We start from the raw sequence: 24,120 nt of genomic DNA on the forward strand, positions 1-24,120 counted from the left end.
CAAGATGGCCAGGAGAAATATCAATAACCTCAGACATGCAGATGACATATGACCCTTATGGCAGAAAGTGAAGAACCAAAGAGCCTCTTGATGAAAGTGAAAGAAGTGAAAAAGTTGACTTAAAACTCAACGTTCAGAAAACTAAGATCATGACATCTGGTCCAATCACTTCATGGCAAATAGATGGGGAAACAATGGAAAACAGTGAGAGATTTTATTTTGGGGGGCCCCCAAATCACTGCAGATGGTGACTGTAGTCATGAAATTAAAAGACACATGCTCCTTGGAAGAAAAGCTATGATCAAACTAGATAGCATAGTAAAAGGAAGAGACATGACTTTGCCAACAAAGGTCTATCTAGTCAAAACTATGTTTTTTCAAGTAGTCATATATGGATGTGAGAGTTGGACCATAAAGAAGGCTAAGTGCTGAAGATTGATGCACTTGAACTGTGGCATTGGAGAAGACTCTTGAGAGTCCCTTGGACTGCAAGGAGAACCAACCAGTCTATCATAAAGGAAATCAGTCCTGAATATTCATTGGAAGGACTGTTGATGAAGCTGAAACTCCAATACTTTGGCTACCTGATGCAAAGAACTGACTCACTAGAAAAGACCCTGATGCTGGGAAAGATTGAAGGCAGGAGGAGAAGGGGACGACAGAGGTTGAGATGGTTGGATGGCATCACTGACTCGACGAACATGAGTTTGAGTAAGCTCCGGGAGTTGGTGATGGACAGGGAAGCCTGGCGTGCTACAGTCCATGGGGTCTCAAAGAGTCAGACACGACTGAGTGGCTGAACTGAACTGAGCAACTACACTTACCTACCCAAAGACCCCACTAACGTGCACCCATCACTGGGTCCTGGAAAAGAGGTTTTGTGCAACACAAGAAGCACAACATACTTAACCTGATACTTAACCTGAAATATAGATGTTAGATGCAGCAGAACATATTAGAAAATGGCTGCAATCTATTCTGAAAAAATTAGTATTTATGACATGAATATAACTGCATAAATTTAAAGTGCGAACAGATCAGTGACAACAAAACAAAGAACAATGTGAAATACAGTCAAGGACAATCGAAGATAAATGTGGCAAATTTATTTGCATGTGGGAGTCATGAAGAAAGAATGAAGACAGAAAGACACCAAAAACAAACACTACGCATTATTACAATTAGTTAATTCTAATGTATAGTCCTTAAATTGTGGTAAGTAGAAGGTAGCAAAAAGTGGAGGTAAAAATATTAGACAAGATAGAGAGTTGAAGGATATTATCCACCCGAAAACACTGTTAAAATGAATTCTGTTTAAAAAGAATTCAAAGAACTTGAATCTGTAAAAGTTTTAGGTAGAAAAATTGAATAGCTTTCTTGTTTAAACATTTTACTCAAAATTTTTTTTTTTCTCTTTTGAGTTTTGGTAACAAATCAGTCAAACTCCAATTATCTTATATAAATAGATAAATACAATTTTACTTTTCATAAGCTCCCCTTGAATTGCGGTTTGTCAATAATCTGTTGTGAGTCATATTTAAATATAAAATGGACTTGCCTTTCAATGGCAAAGGGTTGAAAACAGCACAGAGAATTTATCGGAGTCTGAACGATGAAACTAGGTTCCCCACCCACTCTGTGTGTGACTGGCTGCCAGTAATCCATTGATTATGACCTTTATCCTCTCACCTTTAAGGAAAATACTACAAAGACTATCTTAAGAAACAATGTTAATAGCAACTGTAAATTATCCCTAGTCAGTGACTCACATAACTTAGGAACATAACAAATGATTTTTATGTTGTTTATTGTTATCATTATTTTTATTTGCATTTCCTCAAAAAGTACTCCAAGATACGATCTTAAATGTTTGCGTTGCATTGATGTTAGCAGTTGGAGGACAAATTTTATCTCCTTTAGATCAGGCAGGGTTATTTCTTGTTCATTAATATTACAAATAATTATTAAGTAATTTATTTTGTCTGGCATTCCAGTAAGAAATAGAATTTGCTTGGGTTTTTGAAGATAATATTTTTACACTCTCAGTACTTAACAATAAAGCATTTTATCTTAAATGTGTAGATCAAAGACATTTTTCAGAAAACCAGAGTTACATCCAAAATTTTAAACAGAAAAATAGAAACCTCAGAAAGATTAGCTGAAAACTAATTAGAATCAGGCATCTTATATGTAACAGAAAATAAAATATTTCTTGGTAGAAATCCATAAAGATTCATCATAAGGATATAAATGAAGAAATGTTGAATAATTTAATTGCACTGAAGCAAATAGATAAATAAAACATGGATCCTGCTATGTGTCAAGAACTGTATCAAACACTAGTTTTCAAATGTGTATAATAGACTGCCTCAGCTTTTGAGCATAGGAGATGTGTATTTATCAAGCTTTGAGCAATACAGTTGTAGTTTGAGTTTGTTTCTTAAGACATTACTCAACATTCTATCTCACTAACAACTTTGTGTTAAGTTCTTGTAAGATGGATTTTTTTTTTTTTTTTTGATACTAACCTGCATAGTTCCATCAGCTATCTATAGCCTTTGGGACCAACCCATCATCCAATAGAAAGTTCATGATCCAAAATCTTAAATTATCATTTTGATTGTTAGAAAAAAATGTAGCAAATTTTGATAGTGTTACAAACTAATTTCACAACAAACATTTGAGCATCTTCTGTTTGCTGGAGCTTGTGCTAACGTATCACATTTCATTTTCATTATATATATTATTTTTCATAATTTACTTAAGCCATTTCCAAACTTGTTCATATGTTACCATGAAGAAAAATATTGGTTCTTATTCACTTTAGTGTAGCTTATCTGACACCTTGTGATTTCAGCTAGTTATATATGAATATCCATTGTACTTTTCCCATTAAATCTCAGCGTACCAGTAACAGGAAAGGGGTCTTGGAAAACAACTTCGATAGGAACTTAATTTCACAATAAGAAGGCTTTGAAGAATGGAGGAGACATTTAGCTCTTTTACAGTATTAATTACAGGTGCATTGCATTGCCCAGGCAGTTTTCCTCTGCATTTATTGAGATTCTTTCTGACACAGTTTGAGGGGTAGGATTGCCTCCTTGGGGAAAAAAATATATAAGAAACTTTCAAGGATATAGTAGAAATTCAAAGAGCCATTTTTCACATATATGCATGTCTCTTTGAAAAAAAATAATTCCACAAAACTATTTTAAGATTAAATTGAAGGAACGCACTTAGAATAATATTGCAGCCATTATAAATGGCATTGTAACCTGCATTTTCAAAGGCAGGCATTTCTTCTTAAAGCAGGAATCTTTTTAAAGGGGTCAAATCAGAACTACAATTTGCCATGGTCCTGCCATTACTAGTTCTATGGCAATCTCAGAGAAACCCTGCTCTCCCCAGGAAAAGGGGAAAGCTTTTACAGACTAAGTAGAAATACTCAGTTCCTTTTAGTGAATGACTTTCCATTTGCCTGGCTTTTTTTTTTTTTTTTTTTTTTTTAGCTGCTGTTGGGTTTTTGTTGTTTGTATTACCTGTTTGCTATGAATTACCTCTAAACAAATTATAAGGCCAGGAATAAAACCTTAGAGGAAATCTAAAGGCTATAGAGGATCATTTTTATTTACAAATGCATAGCTCTAGCTTGAAATTAAGACATGATGTTATATTAAAATTAATTTTTAAATTGACAATTAATTTTGGAAATCACACAGAAAACTTAGCTCTGTTATTACAAATTTGAAACACTCTGTTCCCTACATAATTGAGTGAGTGAAGTCGCTCAGTCGTGTTCAACTCTTCGTGAACCCATGGACTGGACTGTAGCCTGCCAGGCAAGAACACAGGCAAGTGCTCCTGCCAGGCAAGAACACAGGCAAGTGCTCCTGCCAGGCAAGAACACTGGAGTGGGGTGCCATTTCCTTCTCCAGGGGATCGTCCTGACCCAGGGATTGAACCTGGACTTCTTACACTGTGGGCAGACTTTTCACTGACTGAGCCTTTTCCAATAAAATTATTGCTTTTTTACTGTGACTTTTGACTCTTTCAGTTCCTTAGCTGTGTAAATATTGCATTATGAACTATTGTACAGTTTTGGATGAGTGTGTGAAAACCTCAGGATAGTACTCCCTCAATCTATAAGCCTGCTTTTTTGTAAAACTGTGTACTTTATGATTTAAATGGAATGGCAAGTATACCACTCACCATGCAGTAGGTTTTCTATACATGTGGAGTCATGTCTCTGATTATAGAAAGCATGTAGCACAGAAAAAAGCATTTTATACTGATAACAGGGAAAATGTTTCTGAGTAATCTACCAGAAAGTAATCTTATAGAAAAAAGGTGTTTTCCCTCTGTTTAAGAAGACATGAATCCATAATCTGTTTCAAAATAAATTAACATCTATCTAAAATGAATGATTGATATTTTAGCTGAACATTGCTTTTACTTTGAATTTGTTTGCAAATCAATTTCTGTGTTAACATATGCAGTCCTTATTTGTGATGCTTATCCCACGTGTGTGTGTGTATTACGAGGGGAAAATGTTTTTTGAGGAATAAATGGGAGAGAGTGAAGGTGGTAAATTTTGTTTGATATAATTGTAATTTTTCAATATTTGGAAATATTGAAATAGCACATACTAGTCTAATACTGTAGTTTAAAACAAAAATGGTATGAGTTGTTACTAAGGGTGAGAGGAAAGGGGGCAATATAGGTGTTTGGGATGAAGTGATGTGAACTACTATGCATAAAATAAATGAGGACAAAGATATATTGTTCAGCAAGGTAAATACAACCACTGTTGTATAATAACTTTAAATGGAATATAACCTATAAAAATCTTGAATCACTAGATTATATACCTGAAACTAATATAGTAAATAAACTATCAGTTCAGTCACTCAGTTGTGTCCAACTCTTTGTGACCCCATGGACTGCAGCATGCCAGGCTTTCCTGTCCTTCACTATCTTCTGGATTTTGCTCAAACTCATGTCCATCGTGTCAGTGATGCCATTCAACCATCTCATCCTCTGTGGTCACCTTCTCCTCCCGCCTTCAATCTTTCCCAGCATCAGGGTCTTTTCCAAATGAGTCAATTCTTCGCATCAGGTGGTCAAAGTTTTGGAGTTTCAGCTTCAACATCAGTCCTTTCAATGAATATTCAGAAATGATTTTCTTTAGGATGGACTAGTTGGATCTCCTTGCTGTCCAAGGGACTCTCAAGAGTCGTCTCCAACACCGCAGTTCAAAAGCATCAATTCTTCAGCACTCAACTTTCTTTATATTCCAACTCTCACACCCATACGTGACTACTGGAAAAACCATAGCTTTGACTAGACAGACCTGTGTTGGTAAAGTGATGTTTCTGCTTCTTAATATGCTGTCTAGGTTGGTCATAGCTTTTCTTCCAAGGAGCAAGTGTCTTTTAATATAATAACATACAGTATGTACATATATTACAAAAAAAAAATACCAAACATATGACAGACACTAAGAAACAGATATTGAATCTAAGGAAAAATTCCACAAGACAGGGACTCTATCACAGGCATTCTTGCAGTCTCAATGGAGAAGTGGTAGAAATGTTTACAGAAACAGAATAGCCTAAGAAAACCACATACTGTTCAGAAATTTAGAAGATCCAGTTCAGAGAGTTGATGACTTGGTTCTCTACAGTACGGAGACTCTACATAAACACAAGTCATGAAGAAGAAGAAACTTCAAGATGAAAGTCATGCAGTTAAACATTAAAACTTCTACCAGAAATAGTAACTCAATCAGTTATAGCAGAATCAAGTTACCTATTGAATTCTACTTTTATTAAGAGCAAAAGAAATTATCAAAATTAAAAATTCTTCCTTTAGTTTTTATTTTACAGTGCAATAAAGTATAATACTCAACATGATGTCAAGAAAGACTGAATCATGATGCTTTGTCCCAAATACTGAAGCATTTCTGAGTGTCTACCAAGACTCTTTCACTTACTGCCAACATAAAATTGGGGTCACTGTGAATCTTACTGAGTCTTGCTCTTTTGATCTTGATGTGAGACTAAAAACCAATTAAAATCCTGGGATTGGCAACAGTTTCTTTGGACATGAAATGCACTAACTCTAAAGAAAACGTGATAAATCAAATTTCATTCAAATTAAAAGCATCTGCTGTCTAGAACACACCGTTAAGAAAACGAAAAGTCCATGGGTTTATTTCTAGGCTGGCTTTCTATACTATTCCATTGATCTATATTTTTTATTTTTGTGGCAATATCATACTGTCTTGATCACTGTACTTTGTTAGCATAGTCTAAAATCAGGGAGCCAGATTCCTCCAGCTCTATTTTTGTTTAAGATCACTTTAATTATTTAGGATCTTTTATGTTTCCATACAAATTTAAACAATTTTTGTTCTAGTTCTGTGAAAAATGTCATTGGTAATTTGATAGAAACATTAAAACTGTAGATTGTTTGGGGTAATATAGTCTGTTTCACAATATTGATTCTTCTAATCCAAGAACATGGTATACCTTTCTATTTGCTTATGTTACCTTTGGTTTCTTTGATTTGACAAAAGACTCACATCCATAGGATATAAACTTACAATGAAATAGCAAAAGACAAATCATCTAGTTAGAAAAGATGGGCAAAAAATTTTCAGACACCGTCAGAAAAAGTGACATAAAAATGGCCAATAAGCATATGTAAAAATGTTCAATGAGATGGTTGGATGGCTTTACTGACTCGATGGACATGAGTTTGAGCAAGCTCCAGGAGTTGGTGATGGACAAGGAAGCCTGGCATGCTGCAGTCCATGGGTTGCAAAGAGTCAGACATGACAGAGCAATTATCTGATCATTGGCCATGAGATTGAGTCAAACCATATGACCTACGATTGCATACACTGGAAAAATTAAAACTGAAAAGAGAGTAGCTTAGAGATGGATGAACTTGCATGATTCTCACCTTTCCTTTCAAAAATTCCTTTGTTCCCTTCTCATACCTGAGCTGGCTTCTCCCAAGGAATATTTACACACAATCCTTGTTTCCGCTCAGTTTCTTGGGTAATCCAGCTAATATAGGAGAAGTCATAAATCAGACTATCAGGAAGGGATTTTGGAGCTGAATTAAACCCTGTATGATAGTAGGCAGGAGCCCTTAGCAGATAATAACCTGAGTACATAAACGTTCCATAATTATTCAAGTTTTAATCTATGAGTAATTATATTGTGGTACAAGTACAAGCAGATGCTAAGAATTTGAGAAATTCATGGCTACATCTTTTTTTTTTTTTGGTTAGGGTGTGATGATAAACTAAGAACTGTGAAGTGTAATAGAAGTTTTGATAGTGCTGTATTTTTAGACACCCAGAATGATAGGCTCAGATCAAGTAATTGACAAGCAAATCAATCTAATCAAGATTCTAAGCTAGTCAATCTAATCAATGTTCTAAGCTCTGAAAGGCATAAAGGGCCGTGTTCCTTGTGGCTTTTCTGAACTCAGACTAAACATTTGGATGTTGCATGACTGCAGGAGACAAGTGGTTTTCCATACTGAAGTCAATGCTGTGATTAGAAATGAGCAAGGCTCTAAGTTTTGGGATGCAGATATTACGGTGAAGGGCCATGAAAATCTGGAAGTCTCAAATGTGAAGGACCTTTACGGCCACCAGCAGGAGCCCCTTGCTCCTCCTCAGAGGAGCACAACTCCCTTATATGGAGAGTAACCTCACCTGCAGAAGGTACTGGTTCTCTACCTGCCCCTCGTGGGCATTGCTACAGCACAACTCAGCAGAACCTGAACGTAACCATTTCTCCACACAGCCTATCTGGGTAAAGAAGTGCTGGAGCTGGTTAATACATGCTAGCAGGAAACAAGGAATTACATGAGAAGATAGTTCTGGAGCAAGAGGGTTGCAAAATACTAGGTTCCATAGAAAAATAAGTTGATGTGGGGTGATTCACGCCATTTGTGGAACTTGATGTTTTGACAAAAATACTTTGAGCTGATTCTAATAATTTTCTAGGGAGGCTTACTTAGGGCTTGGACATGAAAGTGGACTCTCATAAATGAACTTCCCCTAAACAGTACTGAAAAGGGATAAAGAGGTCCAAGTTGGTGAGTGCGTTAGATTTGGAGATCTTTGTAGACATTACCTAAAAACCTGTTTCCTCTGAGAGGTTGCAGAGACATTAACAAATCAAAACATTCATGGGTTCAAGCTAGAGGGCAGCTGACTGGGGTTTTGCTCAATTTATAGAATCATTTAATTTAAGACATGACAGTCAGAAAGACCTTAGCTGCCACAATAAAAGCATTCAGTCCCTCATGCAAGTTCCAGACATAATTTAGATTGCAACATTGATAGAAAATGAAATTCATTGATTAAGGGGGAGCTCAGATCTTCTTCAGTAAGAATTCAGCAACACCACCACAAAATTATGCAGTAATTATTCCTTTAGTCTTTCTCCAAAAAGACTTATGGCCATTTGTCAACAGTGTATTGGGCTCATGGACACACTCCTGAATTTTCAGATTGTTTATTATGAGCTTAAAGCTAAAATTTATATCAAATGTTTGAAACCCTGGATTGATCCTCTGGCTAGACTGAGAGCTAAGAAGCCAGTTGACAAATCACTTTTTAGCTTGAATGTGTCCCATAATGTGCAATAGATAGGATCATCTACTCTGCGGCCATCTCTCTAGTTCATAGGTGTCTAAGGATAGATGTCCTTAGCAACGGAGAATAGTTACGTCGGTTCATGGTCTGGAGCATGCATAATGGGGCTTTCCTGGTGGTTCAGTGGTGAAGAATATTCTAGCCAGTGTAGCAGATGCAGGTTTGATCTCTGGGTTGGGAAGATCTCCTGGAGAAGGAAATGGCAAGCCACTCCAGTATTCTTGCCTGGAAAATTCCATGGACAGAGGAGCTTGGCTAGCTACAGTCCATGGGGTCCCACTGCACACAGGAAGAGTAAGTCTTTGCCCACTGAGATAGTGATTCAGAGGCATTACTGCCTACTGGAGGGATTGTGGAAATTGTACCTCCTGGGAAATGTTTAAAGATGGTTGGTGTCTTAGTTTCAGCTTCTCAAACACAATACACCAGGTGGCTTAAAGAATATTTACTTCCTACAGTTCTGCAGTCTGGGAAGTTCAAGGTCAAGACACCAGCAGATTCAATGCTGAATGAGGGCCCCCTTCCTGCCTTGTAAAGTCTTACAGCTTCACATGGCATCGTGACTCTTCAGTTTCTTGCTACAAACACACTCATTGCATTCATGAGGGCTCCACTCTCACGACCTCATTTATTCTTTTATTTTCTAATTTTTTGATCACTCCTGTTAGGGAAATTAAATAGTCTTGTTTAGACTTTGGAGACAGAGCAGGTCTCTGACCTTGCTTCTGACCTGCCTGGACACTGCCCTGACTGTGGGTGTCCTGACTGCCTGCTGTGAGTGCAAGCCTTGCAGCACCGAAGATAAAATAAGGGGGAATCATGAGATTGTTGAGCCCTGGGAGGGAGTTTGGCCAACCAAGTACCAGAGTTAACAACATTCCCAGTTTTATAAGACAAAACAAACAGCATTAACATGAAACGAGAGCTGCAATTTGCTCGCAGATTGATGATATCAGTTTGCTTCCTGGGGTTGTAAAGTGGAACCACAATTTTTGAAGTCTCACCCACTGAGAGGATGTGCTGCTGGGACCTTTCCCCGGTTGGGAATCCAGACGTGCTGTGACACGGGACTCACCACTGCTGACTGAGTCTAGATATTGGTCAAAACCAAGTTTGGTGATGCATCCTCTGCTGTTTCTATTTTTTTTTTCTTTCAATGTTAACATATTGAAAGTAAGCTAGATAATTCTCTAATAAATATTTATATTATTTGTATAGAATGAGTGGCTTACTTTGTTAACAAATTCTTTGAACCTGACACAAAGTGAAAACTTTCTGCAAAACAATGCCACAAAACATATGGAATCTTAGTTCCTCGGCCAGGGATAGAATCTGTGCCCCCTGCAGCGGAACACACATACATATATTTGTTATATGTACATTTTCAATTTGTACAAATATAGCAAGTATGTTAGAGAAGAATGTATCATCTTTTCACAGTCTTGAAGGGCAGAACTTTTTACTGGTCAATGAATGTGTGTGTGCATTAGGCGCTCAGTCATGTCTGACTCTTTTGGGACCCCATGAGCCTGCTGTACCCTCCTCGTGGAATTCTGCAGAAAAGAATATGGGTAGCCATTCCCTTCTCCAGGGGATCTTCCCCACTGAGGGATCTTGAATGTATCTTTTGAATTGCAGGTAGATTCCTTACCATCTGAACCACTAGGGAACCCCTGTTCAATGAATATTTGTTAATTGTGTTTTTCAAATTTTGTCTTAGACACTTCTTTATGCTTGACCTAGCAATAATTGAGAGTATTTCAAAATCTCCCAGATAATGTTGAATCGCCAGCTTCTTCCCATAGTTTTATTGAATTTATTATTTATTTTAGGGTCACTCTAAAGATATAAACAACACACTCATTATGCTGAATTGAAACCTATGTAATATGTAAGGAATCTGTCTTACATTATGTCATAAAATCCACTTGATCTCCTTCCTGCCTTCAGCTGCTATTTTCCTGGGAAATTTTTATTATACCTGTACTTTCAGCATTTCTATGTCCAATGTGTTATTCTTCTAGGAAGAGCATGTTATATTTATTTTCAGTCTGACAAGCTCTATTCTTGATCTGTCAAATTTTGTTTATTTGAATTTATGGTAAAGTTTGTTATCTCTGGAGTTTTATCATCATACATTTGTTCTTTGCATTTACTTCTCTTTTATTATGCTCTTGTTTTTTCTCCTATGATTTTAGAAAACAGCTATTGAAATACAACAAATACACAGATAAAGGCACTATCTTAAATGTGCAGCCTAATGAATTTCTACCCAGCTGAAGAACAAGAATTATGTCAGTCTGGTGAAGCCTCTGCATATTATATCCCAACTCTAAACTGTGTATACTTTGCAAAGATTCTTTTTGGTCAATATATCCTGATGTTCACCAACCATAGGTAAAATTTGTCTTTGTTTAAAATTGTATAAATATAATATATGCAATTCCTTCTTTTGTACCTGGTTTTAACTCAACATTATGTTTGAGTATGTGTCCTTTCTGGTACATGTAGGTATGATTCACTCGCTTTCATTTTTTAATACATTATAATTTATATATACATTCTACTGTTGATGCACATATGTTGGTATCAGTTCTGGCCTCTAATGAACAATACAGTTACAGACATTGCTGTACATGTTTTGGGTTTTACCAGTTTACACTCTCATATATCTTTGCTGAATCATCTTGCCAAACACTTTCAGGCAGGAGGGTAAAATAATCCTTTTTACATCTTATTTGTAAATGTGAGGTCTCTTGAGTCAAGTATGATTGCAGCAGCCTTTAGCTTAGGGCTATTTTTCACCCATCCCTAAGTCAACATCCTTCCTTATACCTTGCCCAATGTTCCCTCAGTTAGTCCCTTGGATTGCAAGGAGACCAAACCAGTCAATCCTAAAGGATCTCAACCCTGAATACTCATTGGAAGGACTGATGCTGAAGCTGAAGCGCCAATACTTTGGCCACCTGATATGAAGAGCTGACTCACTGGAAAAGACCCTGATGCTGAAAAAGATTAAAGGCAAAAGGAGAAGGGGGTGACAGAGGATGAGATGGCTGGATGGCATCACTGATTCAATGGGCATGAATTTGAACAAACTCTGGAAGTTAGTGAAGGGTAGGGGGGCCTGGCATGCTGCAGTCCACAGGGTTGCAAAGAGTCAGAAACAACAAATGAACAATGACAACAACATCCAAGTTGGCTGAAATGTGAGCCAAACCATCTCTGGTCCTGTGTAAGCTTAGGACTATTTTCTTCAACCCTATAATGTGGGTGTGTGTGTGTGTGTTTCTCCTGGTATCAGTTTTCTCCCATGCAAGTGCTGAATCACCAAAAGTAATCTAGAAGATCTCAAGCACAGGAATCCATAATGTTTGATTTTTAATTATATTTTTAAACAGTTGTTGGTCATAAATAGATCTCATTTAGAACCAAAAGCCTGGCTGATATCTTTGATTCTATTTTATAGATTGTCTACAGAACCATTTGAATTTTCTTTTAAAATTTTCCATAAAAAATGATGAAACACTGGTTTATTTCATGTTTAAACAGATTTTTAAAAAATATTTCTAATAAACTTGCTAATGTTTCCAGAATATTATTGAATATTGCAAATAAAAAGATTTATTAAAGACTATGATTCAAAAAAAAAAAATAAAGACTATGATTCCATTCGTCTTTTCTTACTGAATTTTGTGTTTACTATAGATTATCCTGCACTGAATACTTTTCAGGGTAAATGCATTTTTCTATCCCCAGTTTACTATCAAATATCTTTCATTTGAACAGTTATTTAAAAAATTTAATGCCTGTATCATGGTAAATTGTATCCTATAAAACCTTAAATTATTTTCTGGCGTCTGTCCTTACTCTATCCTTTTTTGTCTTATTATTTTTTTTTAATAAACAGTCCTTTTGAAATTTTTCTATGTATTGAATATTCTATTCACTTAAATTCTTAAATCTGAGGGTAATCTTTCATTATTTTTGTAAAACTCCCAGAAATTTTTATTAAATACTATTTTTACACAATTAAATTTTAAAATTACAATAATTTAATCAGATATATTTCAGATATTCTCACTGTATCTTTCATATCTTAGATTTTTTTACAGACATATATTTAATATACATGAGATTTATATATGCATATTATCCTCATAGCTTTCAGTTCATAAATTCTTTCTGTAACAAAATTTAATCTGTTGCTTGATCCAGTTATTAAATGCTTAATTCCAGCTATTATATTTAATTTCTGGTAGTTTTTTCTTGTTCTATTTTATGTTCTCATGTTTTTCATCACAGAATATGCTTTTCCACTTGATTCTCAGTCCTTCTTATATTTCTTCAGTTATTTAAAGCAGCTTTATTTTATGGTATCTTTTATGTTATTGTCTTTATATAGATTGTCCTATGTCCTGATATTCTTGGAATGAGCGTATTCCTGTTATTTTGTCTCTGATGAGTTTGTTCCTGATGAATCTTTACTTTGGCATTTTCCTCTTTTATTTTACTGTTGTTTGTTAATTCATTTTCAGTGGAGGGTTTTTTGGTTGGTTTGTTTGTTTATGTCACGCAAGACCTTTTGGCATCCCTGCGCAAGTTTCTTCTCAGAGAAGTTTTGTTCTGTCTCTCCCTATTACTGACATATAGTACCAAATACATTTGCTCTTTCTAGGTCATCTGGTATCAACTGAGTTGAGCAAATTTAGACAATGACCGTGCATACTGTATAATTCAGTGATTTTAATTTCCTATGTGATTTTTTAAATTTATTTTCATAATCTTGGGCAGAAATATTGTGTATAGCCATGTACCTAGACTAGTAGAAATGGTTTATTAGTTCCCCCTACACTGATGGAACAGCCCTGCTAGGTCCCAACTCGATTCTCAAGCTTTGTGCTTTCTTTGCTCCAGGGGTGTCTTGCTTCACATGCTTAACAAGATAGCTTTCAATTTCCATTTTCACTCACTTACTATGGCCTTGGGAATATCTTAGTCTATGTCTAATTTGTCTTTATCCACAGTTACTCATGCTTTATCTAAAGGTTAAAAAAAATTATGACAAAATGTTAGATTTATCATTCTGCGTTTATGTCTAAATTCAAACATGGGAAAAATAATTCTACAATAGCATATTTAAGAAGCAAAGAAATGATTGAAAATTACTGCTTCAGCCATTCTCATTATTAAAATATATCATCAGAATTCACCACTGTATGGAGAGTGAATGGACAGTTGTTCTGTAGCCAAGTTGTGTCTGATGCTATGACTCCATGGACTGCAGCATGCAGGCTCCTTTGTCCTCCACTGTCTTTATTTGTATGGTAGGAGGACACAAAATTTTACAAAGCAATCAAATGCCAGGCATTATTGGTTGTATATTACTTGCTTTAATTAATAATGGCTCTGTTAATCCATAACCCCCTGTGAATAATGACGCTGAAGCACAGAGAAGAGCAATTTCAAAATAAGCTGTACTGGATAACTCACACTACTTATTTCAAACTTATTTTAAGTTTGTTCTAAGGAAGTGAAAAAATTCTGATAGAAGAAATAGTGAGTGGTTTGCACTTGAGTTTCCCAACACCATCATTATGCATTACTGGGTATTCCATCACTTTAAGTTATGGAATGGTGCACCTGATACCCCACAGTCACTCATGACTCCACTCTTCATCAAAAATAAGCTGTTATGGAACGTTCCATAAATTCAGCCTATAGAATGTAGAAGGTTTCATTAAGTAAGATTTGGCGTGGGAATAACACAGCTTTACTCATAAGCACAATATGGTTAAAATGAACTCTCCCAAGAAAGAAAGAAATCAACTCTTAATTACATTGATGCAGTGAATGATACCATCTCATTATTAAAGAAGAAAATCAGTGTATAGAAAAAATGTATTTTCATAATTTATAAGTACATATGTTGCTGAATTTTTAAAAGTTTGTCCCTTTTAAAACTATGAAACAAATCTTTTATTCCTCGGTCTTTTGCCACAGAAGCAAACATCTCATTGAGTTCTTTTTATATGTGGAGACTAGAGGGATCTGGAACCATGTGTCAGAAATACTTTCCCTCATTCTAAATATATTGATCCTGTTTCTCTGGTGACATTGATTCTATGAAGGGGTTGTTCAAATGCAGATAATTAGTGTTGAGCCATACAAGCAAACCAATTATCTCAGACTTTTAAAATGATAGAGAAACTTAAATTGTATTTTCTCAATAAAAATGATAGCTCACCCCACCCTCTATATCAAAACGTTGGTTTAGAATTGGTGCTATAAATTAAGCATTTCTTCTTTTGTTTTGGCCCTTCTAAAATTTGTTTAAAAAGTGTCTTCCTGACTTTGATCTTCAGTTAAATTTCAATGAGAATCCATGCTGGTCAATAGTCCTCCTTGCCTGCCTATAGGAGGCAATAATATGCCCAAGAGTACAAACAAACCAAGGAAGAGTTTGGTAATCCTTCTTTTGTTCTCCTTAGAAGGAAGCAGAGGAAGCTCATTAATAAATAAATGATGCCACAAGGGTTCTTATTCATCTTCTGTCATGTAATCCTACAAATTTGAAACATGTTTTATTTGGTCTTTGTTTTATTTAATGAAAAGGAAACCAGACCCAGAGACATTAGATAATTAGCTCAAGTTTAAACAGACATAGCCAGGGCTTAAGTTCACTTTTGATTATAAAACCAATTATCTTCTCCTTCTAATATTATTTCCTTGTATGTGTGTGATTTCCTTAATAAAAAAATAAATAGAAAGAGTGCAAATTTCTCTATGGTAAAAATGTGCTTCTACTTGGCAACATAAAATATATGATGTATGTGTATGTGTGTTAGTCACTCAGTTATGTCCAAGTCTTTGTGATCCCACGGATTGTAGCCCACCAGGCTTCTCTGCCCATGGGATTGTTCAGGCAAGAATACTGGAGTGGGTTGCCATTCCCTTCTCCAGAGGAACTTTCCAACCCAGGGATCAAACCCTGGTCTCCTATATCGCAGGCAGGTTCTTTACTGTGTGAGCCACAGGGAAGTCCTATATGATGCATGTTACTCAGTAATTTCCCATTCAAAAATAATCAAAGTACAGCAACAGAGACAGCATGTTTTTGTTATTTGCTTTTTGGGTGGGATTTTAGTGGTCATTATGTGCCATCCGTTCTTCAAATTGTTTTTACCTGTTAATTCATATACTCTACACTACACTCCCGTGAGTTAGACCCTATTTAAAATATTGGAAAATATTAGAACTTTAAAAAAGATTTTAAAATAAATGTTTAAAATATACACTTTTATGATATTCCAAATACATTTGAAATATTATAACTTTTAAAATATTTTAAATTGGAAACATAAATTTAAAATGTATAGCCCTTTTAAAATGGAGAACTTGAGGCAGCATTGAGGCTGGGATTGGGCCATGAGCCCAGGGCATGTGACTTTGGTCTGGAGTCAGGGATCTTACACAGAACATTGTCATTTTCTCACATTTATGGTTCACTGACTTTATATTTCAGTTCAGTTCAGTCACTCAGTGGTATCCGACTCTTTGTGACCCCATGGACTGAAGCCTGTCACCAACTTCCAGAGCTTGCTCAAACTCATGTCCATTGATCGGTGATGCCATCCAACCATCTCATCTTCTGTCATCCCCTTCTCCTCCTGCCTTCAATATTTTCAAGCATCAGGGTCTTTTTCAATGAGCCAATTCTTCACATCAGGTGGCCAAAGAATTGGAGTTTCAGCTTCAGCATCAGTCCTTCCAAAGAACACCCAGGACTGATCTCCTGTAGGATGGACTGGTTGGATCTCCTTGCAGTCCAAGGGACCCTCAAGATTCTTCTCTAACACCACAGTTCAAAAGCATCAATTCATCAGCACTCAGCTTTCTTTATAGTCCACTTCTCAAATCCATACATGACTACTGGAAAAACCATAGCTTTGACTAGACAGACCTTTGTTGGCAAAGTCATGGCTCTGCTTTTTAACATGCTGTCTAGGTTGATTATAGCTTTTCTTCCAAGGAGCAAGCATCTTTTAATTTTATGGCTGCACTCACCATCTGCAGTGATTTTTGGGACCACAAAATATAAAGTCTCTCACTGTTTCCATTGTTTTCCTATTTGCCATGAAGAGATGGGACCAGATGCCATGATATTAGTTTTCTGAATGTTGAGTTTTTAGCCAATTTTTTCACTCTCCTCTTTCACTTTCATCAAGAGGCTCTGTAGCTCTTCTTCACTTTCTGCCACAAGGGTGGTATCATCTGCATATCTGAGGTTATTGATATTTCTCCCAGCAATCTTGATTTCACCTTCTGCTTCTTCTAGCCCGGCATTTTGCATGATGTATTCTGCATATAAGTTAAATAAGCAGAGTGACAATATACAGCCTTGACATGCTCCTTTCCGGATTTGGAACCAGTCTGTTGTTCCATGTGCAGTTCTAATTGTTGCTTCTTGACCTGCATATACATTTCTCAGGAGGAAGGTCAAGTGGTCTGGTATTCCCATCTCCAAGAATTTTCCACAGTTTGTTTTGATCCACACAGTCAAAGGCTTTGGCGTAGTCAATAAAGTGAAAATAGATGTTTTTCTGGAACTCTCTTCCTTTTTTGATTCTCCAACAGATGTTGGCAATTTGATCTCTGGTTCCTCTGCCTTTTCTAAATCCAGCTTGAACATCTGGAATTTCACGATTCATGTACTATTGAAGCCTAACTTGGAAAATTTTGAACATTACTTTGCTAGTGTGTGAGATGAGTGCAATTGTGCGGTAGTTTGAACATTCTTTGGCATCGACTGACTTTATATTTACTTATGAAATATTTTGTAAACAGGTTTTACAATTAGTTGTAATCTGTGGAGACATTAACTGAATGCTTGTCTGCAGTAGAACTAAGTGTATAGAGTGCATACATTCCTTTTCAGCAAATTTGATTCTCTTTGTATTTATCCTATTTGGGATTTATTGAGTTCCTTGGGTCTGTAACTTAATATATGCCATCAAATTTCAGACATTTTCAGCATTTATGTTTTCCATTACTTTTTCCTGTCAATATTTCTTCCTGCTCTATTTTCCATTATTCACAAGTTGGAACAAGTCTCTAAAGTTCTGTTCATTTTTCTTCAAAGTTTTCCTCTGTTGATTCAGATTAGATACTTTCTATCAGTATTTATTCAACTTTACTGATTCTTCCCCCTGATATCCCATTTTATTGCTTCAGCTATATAGTAACATCTTCATCTCAGATTTTATATATTTCAATTTTGGAATTCCCATTCTTTGTACTCTCCATCCCTACTTGCTGACTCATTGTAAAAAAATGTTCAATTAATTATGTAAATGTACTTGTATTTCATTATTGAAACAGATTTATAATAGCTGCCTTGAAGTCTTTTTTTTTTAATATAACATAGACACAACTCAAATATCATCTTCATTAAAAGTTTTTTTCCCCATGAGTATGGGTTACAGTTTCCTGTTTCATCACAGGTCTTGCATTTTGGGTGAAAACTGGACTCTGATAACATATTATAGCAATTTGGCTTCCCAGATGGCTCAGTGGTAAAGAATCTGTCTGCAGTGCAGGCGACCCGAGTTCAGACCCTGGGTTGGGAAGATCCCCTGGAGAAAGGAATGGCTATCCACTCTAGTATTCTTGCCTGGCAAATTCCATGGACAGAGGAACCTGGTGGGCTCCTGTCCAAAGAGTTGCAGAGAGTCGGACATGACTGGGTGACTAACACTTTACAGTAACCATCATCTTTGATCTGTTTTCCTGATAGATCTTGATTATCATTAGTTAAGTGACACCCAGGCTTACAAAGCCATGTGCAGGTGCCAATGTTTTTATTAAATTTGTTTGTTTTGTTTGTTTTAAAATTTTTAGCACTTTGTTTTAACATTTTTTAGCAATTTGTTTTAAAATTTTTAGCACTTTGTTTTAAAAATTTTTAACAATTTGTTTCAAAATTTTTAGCAATTTGTTTCAAAAATTTTAACCCTTCTTGGACGGTTGCTTATGGATCTGCATAGTCCAGTGATCAACCGTATTTCAGTATAGATTATGCTTAAGTACTATATCAAGTGACCTAGGGAATAGCAAAAATAGTTCACAGTTATCCAGCTAAATAATTACTTCTAAAATTTTGCATGCTAGTTTTCGTGCTTTGTTTTCACTTTCTAAAATGGGTAACATCAAAAATTATACTCAAGAAGTCAGCCAAGTTGCTTGGAGGACTTGTGGTTGGTTACAGGACTACTGACAGGACAAATGGTATGCAGTCCTGCTCAAAATTAAATCTTTCAAAGGAAAAGAGTTGCATCTTTTTGTAGGTCTGAAGATTTAGTATCACCTGCTCTCAGCACTGTGAAAGCAGAGGTCACTGATGGCCTGATCTCAGTGCTGGGCTGTAAGACTTCAGGTAGGAAAGACAATGAGGTGTCTTCACTCCATCATTTCCTTTCCTCCTGCTTCTCACTGTTTTCTCAATCCACCACTTCTTTAAAAAGGACTGAGATTCTATTATCATATATTTATCTCCCCAATTTGCTCTCTAAAGCTACCACTTTCTTCTGTCATCTGCTTTCTTTCTTTTCTCTTCTTGATCCTTAGTAGTCTCTTTGGACTTCCTAGTAGATGTAGAGCTAAGTTTTAAGACACTTATTTGCTTTGCTAAGTTTTCCAACACTAGGCAAATATTAATATAACATATAAAACAAGTCACTTGACTTTCACTGAAAAATGACTTATTGCCATGTCATATATCTCTTTTAAAACTATAACATGGAATCCACAGTTTGGGTACTCATCAATTGTTTAAAATTTGAGCTATCTTTTATAAAATACCAGTAAAATGTCAAAATAAGAATGTTACTCATTTTTTTAAGAATGCTACCCTTAAAAATAGTCAAAAGTTGCATATTCTAGCAACTTATTTCTTATGATTTTTCAAGCTTTATTCCTACATACTATTAGATTAATAGAAAGCCACAAATCTGCTCTGAGATTTTTTCATATTACCAAAAATTGTTTCTAGAATTCAGAACTTAAAAATTGTTACTTTGCATTGGCAAAATATGTTCCAACTTTTTGAAGGAAACACTGGAAGTTTTTTAAAGTTTTCCTGGAAATTGTGCTCTGTTATACTGTTTCTTGGCACAGTATTACTGTATGAAATTTTCTTTCCCTTTTCTACTTATCCAACGGACCTTTTATTTTGATTCTTATTTGTCTCAAGCTGCTTTGTAAGAAAACAATATGATCAACTACTCATATACATACTTTAAAATGTATTTTCAATATCCATTTAGAGAATTAGAGAGATTTATCATCGTCATTGACAGCATCATCATTGTAACTGCTTTAGCCCTACACAACTCCTATTTCCTTGTTTTTACTGAGGTTTTCTTACATCCATGCCTACTTTGTCTATATTTCAATTCTGTATCAATGTTCCCCCAGCCCAAACCACTATTGCGTCCTGAACATCACTTTCTTATCCTAGTATTCCTTCTCTATGATCCAATGCAGAACCTGAAATACTTACTATAATAATAACTTCAGGAAGTGTTTGCATAGCTATTTTTGTAAGTGTTTAGGGGAATATTTCAAGCACTTGGGTGGATCACAAAATTACACTGTCTGTAGTGGCTTTTTTTAAACACTGACATTCCTTGATCCTTGATACATTTTTCACATTAAAATGAAATCTGACACAAAGATTTTGTACAGCGAAGGAGCCCACAAACAAAACAAAACAAAAACCATCAGAGCATGAGAAGATATTTGCAAAAAAAAACTGACAAGGGATTAATCTCCAAAATAACCAAGCAACTCAATAGCAAAGAACAAAAACAAAATAACCCAATCAAAAAATGGACAAAAGATGTAAATAGACATCTCTCCAAAGAAGACATATGATAGTCAAAAAGCACATGAAAAGATGCTCAAAATCATGATTATCAGGGAAATGCAAATCAAAACTAAATGAAGTAATACTTCACAGAGATCAGAATGGCCATCATCCAAAAACCTACAAACAATAAATGCTAGAGAGTGTGTGGAGAAAAGGGAACACTTCTACACTGTTGGTGGAAATGTAAATTGGTACAGACACTGTGGAGAATGGTATAGAAGTTCCTTAAAAAACTAAAAATAGTATTAGCATAAGTTTTAGTTGCTCAATCTTGTCTGACTCTTTGCAACCCCATGGACGGTAGGAGCCACTAGGTTCCTCTGTCGGTGGAATTCTCCGTGAAAGAATACCTGAATGAGCAACCATTTCCTTCTCCAGGGGGTCTTCCTGACCCAGGATTGAACCTGGGTCTCCTGCATTACAAGCAGATTCTTTACTGTCTGAGCCACCAGGTATAGTAATCCCACTCCTTGGCATATATCTGGAGAAAATCATAATTTGAAAGCACACACACGCACCCAATATTCATTGCAGCACCATTTACAATAGCCAAGACATAGAAGCAACATAAGTGTCCATGAACAGATAAATGGATAAAAAAGATGCAGTACATATATAAATGGAATATTACTGAGCCCTAAAATGAATGAAATAATGCAGTTTGTAGCAGCAGGGATGGACCTAGAGATTGTCATGCTCAGTGAAACATGAGAACATGTCATGGTCATGTTCCCAGAGAAAGATAAATATTGTATGATATGTGGGATCTAAAAAAATGGTGCAAATGAACTTATTTACAAAACAGATACAGAGTCACAGATGTAGAAAAACAAATATGGTTGCCAAAGGAGAGGGAGGGATAAACTGGGAGATTGGGATTGACATGTACACACTACTGTACCTAAAATAGATACAAAATTAGGACCTGCTGTATAGCACAAGGCTTTACTCAATACTTGTGATGACCTATTTGGGGAAAACACTCTAAAAAAGATTGGATATGTGTATATGAATTACTGATTTACTTTGCTGTATAGCAGAAACTTAACACAGCATTTTAAATCATCTATACTCCAGTAAAAATTAATTAAAAAAAATAAAAACATAAAATTTAAGTGTACTAGCCTAAATTTATTTTATAAGTTGTCCCAGCTGACTTTATGATTTTGAATGAGCTTCATGTCATTTGCCCCTATATATATGTACTTTTATGTACTTTTTTAAATGTACATACTTTTATGTACTTTTAAAGGTCTCTTCTTTGGCCACCTCATGCAAAGAGTTGACTCATTGGAAAAGACTCTGATGCTGGGAGGGATTGGGGGCAGGAGGAGACGGGGACGACAGAGGATGAGATGGCTGGATGGCATCACCGACTCGACGGACATGAGTCTGAGTGAACTCCGGGGGTTGGTGATGGATAGGGAGGCCTGGGGTGCTGTGATTCATGGGGTCGCAAAGAGTTGGGCATGACTGAGAGACTGAACTGAACTGAACTGAAGGTCTCTTCAATGTACTTTATTTATATAAGTTTAAAGTCTCTTTCTCTTTCCTTATCTATGAATTGTTTATGGTAACTTCAAACCCTCAGAGTTTATGGTTCTAAAATGGACTCTAAAGTGATGAACTGAAGAAATACAAAATTAATTTCATTAATTAGTAATCATTCAAAGGCAATTCAATCAACTAGGGAATTAACCAACTTGTAACTTAGTTGAGGGCATTGCCTTGGCCTTGTGCCTTCTTTTAAGCATGTTAAAACACACACCTTTTATCCCACATAAATCATCTCAATGACAGCTGTTTACTAAATGTTTGTTGAAGAAAGCTAATTTTCTTTTAATTTCCAATAATTTTATCTTAACACGAAATTTATTCTCATAAAGTAAACTTTTTCCTATATTTACTACTAATAACTGTAGGACCTAAGTTTTAGATTACATTAGAAAGGAGCTTAAAAGCATCTGAAATCAATTAGATGAGTCTTACAGTTTCTGCTTAGTTATTCTAAACCAAACTGAGCAGATATGACCTAAATCCCAATGAGAAAAGGGATTTTTTTTGTCTTCAGACCCAGTCATGGATTTCCATGCTAACTAATGCTTTTTAATACAGTATTGCTATTATAAAAGAAGCAAGGAAGTCATAACTTTTCTGTAACAATTTGTATGGATTTATTACTTAATTAGTTTCTTACCTTTATCTGACAAGGGTTATTGAGTACAGCTTATACCTCTATAAAGCCAGAACAAAATCTAAGTAATCTTTTATAGAGTCCCACACTAAAATACAATATAACCAGACAGTAAAATGTATTAACACACCTCAGAGAGTTTTCAATTTGTCATAACTCTCAAGCAGTTGGAAAGATATGTATTCAAGAAGTGATTTATTTCTTGTGAGGAAGCAAAACTACTCAACAAAAAATAAAATTAGTTATTTCTACTCAATTGAAAATGGTCAACACCTACACAGCACCATGTTAAGCTGCTCTGAAATGAGGCACTTTATGGGTAAGCAGAAATGGAGATCAGATAGTTATTAGAGGAAATAATACTAACCATAACACAGTGAGCATTGAAAATAACTTACAGAGAAGACGAGCCCCAAATCTAATACATGTTAGAGTTCAATAATATAATTGGTACTGTTGTGATTGCTATTATCTTCATATTTATCTATATTGTCTTGTAATCACTAGAAGAACAAAGATATGTGTGGTAATCAACATAGTCAAGGTAGACAGAGGCACAATCATATCCCAGGAAAATCTAGAACTCTTTAGGCAGATAGGAGCATACATTTAAATACAAATATTTACTTACCAAAAATGAATATTATAGATTTTACCAACTGTCAAAAATTTCTCAGGTCCCCTGAAACTCACTTATAAAATGGAGACTGTAGACTGTCTGACACTTCTTAGAGTGATCCATTCAGCTTTCCAAGAGTCTCTGTTGGTAATCTTGGAGTTCTTTACCTTTGGGAAAATAGCAATAAATGAAATAGAGAAAAAAAAGTAAAATCAACACAAGCAAATTTAATTTTTGAAATGAACAAATCTTTAACTTGCTTAATGGCAGGGAGTGGGGGGTGGGGGAGGTGGCATGGCACTCAAACTGTGGAAAGCAATAATGATAGATGGAGCATCGCAATTAGCCTTAGAGAAATAATATGAATTACAGGGTAATAACATGAGCAGTTGTATACCAACAAACCTTATAAACAGCTATATTTGTGTCCCTCCAAAATTCACATGTTGAAACCTAATCCTCCTTGAATGACCATTGGATGTGAGGCCTTTCAGGGGTGATGAGGCCATGAAGGCAGAGCCCCCATGAATGAGATTGGTGACCTCATAAAAGAGAGACAGAAAGCTCACCTGCCTCCTTCCATCATGTGAGGACAAGGAAAGAAAACAGCCATTTATGAATAAAAATGTTATACTGTTTAGATCTTAACTCTTCCAGGACCATACTATTGGACCTTGTAGTTCCAGAATTGTGAGAAA

The 24,120-nt window shown here is 35.7% G+C and overlaps 1 long non-coding RNA gene across 1 annotated transcript in view; it reads right to left on the reverse strand.

The window, feature by feature from the left end:
- The window catches only part of LOC133246771 (uncharacterized), a 42,850-nt gene extending 19,141 nt beyond the window's left edge, over window positions 1-23,709 (reverse strand). Inside the window, exon 1 of the long non-coding RNA XR_009736170.1 lies at window positions 23,497-23,709. This is a non-coding gene — a long non-coding RNA (uncharacterized LOC133246771). The remainder of the gene's footprint in view (window positions 1-23,496) is intronic.
- Between the last annotated feature and the right edge of the window lie 411 nt (window positions 23,710-24,120).

Source organism: Bos javanicus, chromosome 4 (genome assembly GCF_032452875.1).
Source record: "Bos javanicus breed banteng chromosome 4, ARS-OSU_banteng_1.0, whole genome shotgun sequence".
In the NCBI taxonomy this organism is placed as follows: Eukaryota; Metazoa; Chordata; class Mammalia; order Artiodactyla; family Bovidae; genus Bos; species Bos javanicus.